Raw genomic sequence first — 7,712 nt, 5'->3', positions numbered from 1 at the left:
CATAAGCTGGGAGTGTCATAAAGCTAGAAATGAGCTCCTAAGGACCTATGGAAAATCAGAGGACAGCAAATCTTGCTTTAAAGTTAATAAATATAGATCTTATGAGGAACCAAGTGACAAAAGGTTGTGGAGGATGAGAGGGAAATTTCTGATTGTGAAATTCATATATATTTTAGAACTCCCCCCAAGTATGAGCTCAAGGAAAGAGAAAATTTACAACTAAGTCTACACATGCTGTTACCTAGGAAACCAAGTCATGTAGCATATGCTACAAACATCATTTAAGAAAAGAAAAAAAAATCTGGAGTATGTTTCCCAAACCTGGAAGAGCTATAGGATTTAGACACATGACTTCTCTCGTGTACTTCAAGGTAAAACAAAAATGTGAGAACTTATCCTTTCTTTCTGAAAAAAAAATATAAATTGCTAGAAAGTTATGAAACCCATTGATGTGACATTTAAAAAGAATCCAATAAAATAGAAACTGGCTGTTTTCTTAAATAAAATAAGGTAAATAAAATTAGAACTAGAAGGTACACGAAGACGAGCCCATGGCACCTGTCCGCCACCTCTCTCTTCCTCTCTCTTCCTCTCTCTTCCCCTCCCCTTTTCATTTTTCTTCCTCATGTTCTCACTCTTGCTTCTTTGCTTAAAGTGCACACCTATTCATTCTCTTTATAGACTGGCTTTCTCCACTTTTCCATGCATATCGCAGCTCCTTCTCACCTCCTGGCAGATTTGCATGACTTAAGTCCAAGCAAACAACTCAGACTGAATTAGAATCTTTATTACATCTAAATTTCTAGGGAAGAGCATCTGACTAGGCTGGTTTATGGCAGTTATCTAGCCCTGATCAGCCATGGCCAGGAAGCAGGACCCTGTAGGATAACCATTGTTGTGTTTTGTTTTATTTTCTTGGAACGTAGGAATTGTACAAGGCTGGGTGGATATGTTCTCAGAAGAAAAGTTATTGTTAGGACCTGGACCCAGCATTCACAGCAAATGATGTTTACTTTTTGTAACTTGAGTGGAATCATCACATTTTTTAAGGCTGTCAGGATATCAGAAGGAAATTCAACAAAAGGCTAAATGCCAATAATTTTTGACACACAAGAGTTCTAAATTTATCTGAGAAGATGAAAGGAGACAAACTGTAGAAGTAAATCACAGGTCTTTACAATTAAAGCACCAATAAGCGCTTAAGAGTGAAATGATACTTGAGACAAAATTATCAGAAGATACAAAGTTTTTACTATTTCTTGCCTACTTTACCCTTTAATTAGTATGGTTATCTTGAGCTTTCTGCTGATCCAGTGCCCTAAAGTAGAAAATTAGGGATTTACTGTAAATTCTGGGCCTAATTTAGAACTTCTGACCAGCGAACATTGAATGATGCCTACTCACTCAAAAAGTCAGGTGGAGAGCCCCCAGGGGGCTCAGTTGAGCTTCTGACTTGGCTCAGGCCATGATCTCAGTTTGTAGGTTTGAGCCCTGCATCAGCCTCTGTGCTGACAGGTTGGAGCCTGGAGCATGCTTCCAATTCTATTTCCCCCTCTCTCTCTCTGCCCCTCCCCTGCTCTCTCTCTCTCTCTCTCTCTCTCTTTCAGAAATAAACATTAAAAAAATGTTAGGTGGGAGAAGCAAAGCATAAGAGACTCTTAAAAACTGAGAACAAACTGAGGGTTGATGGGGGGTGGGAGGGAGGGGAGGGTGGGTGATGGGTATTGAGGAGGGCACCTTTTGGGATGAGCGCTGGGTGTTGTATGGAAACCAATTTGACAATAAATTTCATATATTGAAAAAATAAATAAATAAAAAAGAAAAAAAAAAGAAATAAAAAAATGTTTGATGGAAGGTCTCCCTTGGAGATGTATGTAGAAACCAATTCCCTCAAATCCAGGAGAATCAATTAAAAGTAAAATGAAATTGGTGTATTTTTCATTAGACCACAAAATCAGAAGAAAACCAATTTTGCAACAATGTTCTTTCCTTTTTATAAAAAATAATATTTTATTCAGGAAGATTTCTTAAGGATCAATTTAGTTATAAATGCCAATATTATACATGTTAAGCATAGTCCACATAAATTTTGGTAAATATTTACATTGAATGTATTATATTTAGTTAGGAAAGCAATTAAAATAGTAAATCAACTATATATATATATATATATATATATATATATATCTGTTATATAACAGATATATATCTGTTTATATTTATATATATATATATATCTGTATATAACAGGTATATATATATATATATATATATATATATATATCCCTCTGTGCATACATACAAGTAGATTTATTCCCCATTCTGAGAAGAGGTTTAAGGGAGACATTTATATAAAAAATTAGAAAAGTATTGAAGATTATTTCAAAGAACATTTGTGTTTCCTTGAAATGACTTCTTAATGGGATTTTCAGAACTCTGTGATGCTGAAGATGATCTAAGGCCTGAGATAGTAATATAATCACAGTGCTTGCTACATGCACAGGCATTTGGTTACAAAGCGGGAAGCAGGATGTCTGTTCAGCACTATCCCTAGTAGGAGGATAATAAGATTTCTGTGAAAGGCCCATTCAAATTACAGCCACTGTGTGCGGTTTCCTTTCATCACTTATTGATTGGTGTTGTAAGACCCTCATTTCTTTATGATATGTAAAGGACTACTTGAGAGCAAGAATTGTAGTTAGTATTGTTCCCACTTACACTTACCAAGTGGATTTAATGGACATTAAAGATTGAACACACTGTAATAACACATTTCCTCATTGTTTAATCATTAATAATACTTGACAGAACTTCATACATGTTTTAATGTCCAGCTTAAATTTTTAATGATTCGAACATTCTATAAAGATTCAATAGCATCTTAAATAATACTTAACTAAGCATGGGAGAACAGTGTTTACAAAAGGAAATATTAAATACTATGCTATGCTGGCTTTGTACCACGTTTTTAATCTTCTTGATCTTTGTTAACTACACAATTCTAATTTAGAATAAATGAGAAGATAGTTCATTTTGGCAAGAATGCAATAGCAGGAACCATAAAAGGTTTTTGAAATTCCCAGGCAATAATTATTTTACTACACTTTCATCTGTAGAAGAGATTTGTACTAAGTTCTAATTGGGACTTGAACCTCAAACTGTCTCTCAGCTTTGAGGTACACAGCAAATTTACCCTGAGGAAATTGCATAAATCAGTAATTTCATATCAATGGACATCTTTATTTTTTATTTTATTTTTTTAATGTTTTTATTTATTTTTGAGAGAGAGAGGGACAGAGAGTGAGTGGGGGAGAGGCAGAGAGATAGGGAGACACAGTAGGCTCCAGGCTCTGAGCTATCAGCACAGAGCCCAATGTGGGGCTTGAACCCACAGACCATGAAATCATGATCTGAGCTGAAGTCCGACACTTAACTGACTGAGCCACCCAGGTGCCCCTCAATGGACATCTTTAAATATTCAGTATTGTAAGAGCATAATAGAGGTGGTAGAAAAACAGAACAAATGCCAGTAATGAGTGAAAGATCGTTAGAGCATGCCTTGGTTATAAAGATATTCAAGGCATTATATATAATAGATACGGATAAATATACATATATATATGGATAATTAACAAAAAAGTCTCACTGATGATACTTGTTTTGTGAATTAAGCAATTTCAACATGCCCTGAAGATCAAGGTCAGGGTAAACCAGTGGAACATTTGGGTAATTTCTTGGTGAGCTCCAAAACAACACTGTTTCTGCATTCACATATGGCATCTCATGGCTTAACATTTTCTGAAACAAAGTGGGGCCCATTTTCACATCAAAATGCAATTATGCTTAATAGAGACAATGGATTAAATATTTAAAATATTTTTTTCTTTTGTGTCAATGTACTCATGGGACTGCACAGTGAATGTTCTTATGGGAACATAAGGGTTCTTAACCTGAAGTCCATGGAATCTCAAGAGTGCTTTTGATAAAGAATTAAGGAGTTCATGAACTTGAGGAAGAATATGTTTACATCATTGTTATCCTGTGCATTGCTTATTTACTATGTAAATGCTATGTTCCAAGTATATAACATAAAATAAAGCATGATGATGGTGGTTACTTCTTGGGGTTTGGGGATACCTATAGAAGTATTTAAGTGCATTAGTAAGGGAAACTATTATTGTTAACTATACATTGTTAACCTCAGAGGAGCAGGCCGCTATCTCCTTAGAAATTATTACCATCACCACATAGATAATTCATCTGCATTTATGCCATGCTTTATTCTGCTTGCTGAGGTAGTCACATGAATGGGTATAAACCATTCCCAGAGCAAATAATGGTTAAATTTATGTCAGGATTAGTCTGTGGTGGTATGTACACATAGATTATAAATTTACCTATGACAATGGTTATAGGAAATTCCATAGACCACTTATCATTTTATCAGAACAAGTGGTTATTGACAACAAATCAACTGGCTTAGTTGGAAAGCAGCTCTTAACCAAAACAGCATCAGAGACCTTTTCACATCAACTTGAAAAAATATTAAATAGGGAGAATATCCTCTTAATTAGTTCTACTCTTTCTTGATCTATACCTACCCCTCCCTAATGCCAGAGAAAAAAGGATCAGAACTTTTTGTCTCTTTGGGCACTTGCAAGAAGGCTAAGCCCACAATTTTTAAGTAACTGTGCCTTTTATTTTTGATATTTAGTAAGTGAAAATTAGGGGCGCCTGGGTGGCGCAGTCGGTTAAGCGTCCGACTTCAGCCAGGTCACGATCTCGCGGTGCGTGAGTTCGAGCCCCGCGTCAGGCTCTGGGCTGATGGCTCAGAGCCTGGAGCCTGTTTCCCATTCTGTGTCTCCCTCTCTCTCTGCCCCTCCCCCGTTCATGCTCTGTCTCTCTCTGTCCCAAAAATAAATAAACGTTGAAAAAAAATTAAAAAAAAATAAATAAATAAGTGAAAATTAGAGTTAAAAAAGTATTCCCTTTAGGGGTGCCTGGGTGGCTCAGTTGGTTGAGCTTCCAACTTCGGCTCAGGTCATGATCTCATGCCTCATGGGTTCAAGCCCTGCATCAGGCTCTGTGCTGACAGCTCAGAGCCTAGATCCTGCTTTGGATTCTGAGTTTCCCTTTATTCCTGTCTCCCGCTCACACTCTGTCTCTCTTTCTCGCTCAAAAATAAATAAACATTAATTTTTTTTAAATTATTCCCTTTAGCATCAAAATCTATCTATATACCTATCTATGTGTCACCTATCTTAAAAACTATCCAAGTTTTCATATCTTTAAAGGCTTCTGATATTGAATACCAGTGGAATCCTTTCATGCAAACAAAGGGCATCTGTAACATATTTTATTAGATATGGTGAAATTTCTCCATGGCATTAATATATATATATATATATATGTATATATATATATATATATATATATATATAGCAGCAATTTGAGAGAACAGGAATGGAGACACAATTTCCTGGGAACATGTGTCAATATAATTGTCTTTGGGTACTTTTCTTCAGTTTTTATGATTTGCATTCGTTGTTCAATGTACTTCTTGTGTCTGCATGATAAACACCATGGTCACAATTGTTCATAAATCATACATATAAAGCAGCCATCCTTAGATAACCTCAATATCAATTTATTTTTAAAAATTTACATACAAATTATTCCACAAATATGGCTGTTGCTAGAGAAGTCATGGATGGAATGTTAATGCTACTTTAGGTTTCCTAATAAAGTGATTTATATCCTGGAATTCTTTAGTGAAACTTATATGTTCACGTGATTACCTTAACATTCCTTCTTTGAAAGGCAAGCTTGCATTAAACAATTAATTTCCACTCTTATCACTCAAAATCCATTTGGAAAAGGAGATAGTCAATGAATTTAAAGGTGCCAATGAATACTTGAATTTTAGCTTGATATTTCCTTATAACATTTCCATTTTTCTTTTTTGTTTACACATTCGTATATGTGTTTTATAATAGATAATATATTCTGGGCCAATGAAACTGCTGCATATTATTATATAAAATGAATTAATTCCAAATTTAACATATAAATAACATTTTCAGCATCCTTCAACATAAAATACATACTTGCTAAAGAACTTAATGGTCATTGTGATTTATTGATCTTTTGTTGAGCAGTGAAATGCTTAAGCTCTAAGACTCAGGTCCCTGACTTCCTGCATTTGAATTTTTTTTTACTGTCTCTATCACCTCAGGGGTATTATTTAATGTCTCTGTGCCTCAGTTTTCTATGTCTTTAAACTAGGAATAGTATTATTACCTACCTCATATGGGTTTTTGAAAATTAAATGAGTTTATATTTGTAATGCACACAAACATTTCCAGCTCACTGTAAGTACTATATAAGTATTTGTTAAGTAAATATGTGCACTAAGCCTCAAACCAAAGTACCATGTTATATAAACCAAAGCTGCATCTAAGGAAGAGGTAATGGTGTCATTACATAAGTAACTAGTTGAAATAAATAGCAAATTGCTTTAATTGACAAAATGCCCAAGATCTCATCCATTTTCTTAGAAACAGGTGGAGGCCCCAAGCTTATGGCTACTTAGTGTAAAAAATGATCTCAGAATTTTCTGTGTTCCTCCTTCCACTAGAGTCAGTGTCTCGGTTGTAGGAAACACGTGCAGCTTATCTACTCTTACCGACTTCTATCTACCATATTTAAGTCCATTCTACAAGCTACTGAATGGCCACCCGGTCTATGAGTAAACACTTTAAGGTTTGGAGTGCCACTGTATCTCCAAACTGTCGTTTCATCTTTGCATAGCTCAAGGTTTCTCCTTATTTAGACACAATGACCTTCTCACTTCAACAAATACACTTGGCATCCTTTTGAATATTTGAAAACTGTTATTCACCACCTTTCATTCCAAGCCTATTGTTTTCTTGACTAAACACACTCAGTGTTTTCAGTTGTTCTTCAGGTAGCATGCTGTTCATATTCAGTATATTTTAGTACTAGACAGATTGCAGAGGTGGAATATAAATGTCAAAAAATGGGAGAATTACATAGAATTGATAAGCACCGCAAAACAAGCAATAGAAGAATCTGGTCAAGATGATACCATGAATTTCTGTTTAGGTGTCTTCCCACTCTATGCCTACTCCAAATGCATACTAATGACAAATAATACATGGAAAGATATTTTTTAACTGAGCTCAAAAACAAGAAAAATATCGTTTTGGACCAAACTGTACAAAATAGGGGCACCTTGGTGCCTCAGTTGTTTGAGCATCTGCCTCTTGATTTCAACTCAGGTCATGTTATCACGCTTTCTGAGATAGGGCCCTGCATCAGGATCTGCATTGACAGTGCAGAGCCTGCTTGGGATTCTCTCTCTCCCTCTCTCTGCCCCTCCTTCACTTGTTCACTCTCCCTCTCTCCCTCTCTTTCTGTAAAATCAATAAACATTAAAAAAGACCAAAATACAAAGGAGAGATTAGAGATTAGATATGATGTTGTGGGGATATTAGGTTTATGTCTAGAATCAGATAGTGTTGACCAGGAGGTAAGTTCCTATGGAATTGTTCCATTTCCCATTGGAAATGTCCATTTCCAATGAGGGAACCCAAAGTAGACTCACTTCTTGAAGCATTGAGGTAGGATAGGGATTCTAGGAAAAAAGTAAAGGACATTTTTTTCTTCTAAATCAAAATATTCAAACCAAA

The sequence above is a fragment of the Prionailurus bengalensis genome, chromosome A3, assembly GCF_016509475.1.
Source record: "Prionailurus bengalensis isolate Pbe53 chromosome A3, Fcat_Pben_1.1_paternal_pri, whole genome shotgun sequence".
Lineage (NCBI taxonomy): Eukaryota > Metazoa > Chordata > Mammalia > Carnivora > Felidae > Prionailurus > Prionailurus bengalensis.
The sequence above is the reverse complement of the archived record's forward strand: the minus strand, read 5'-3'. Positions refer to the sequence as shown.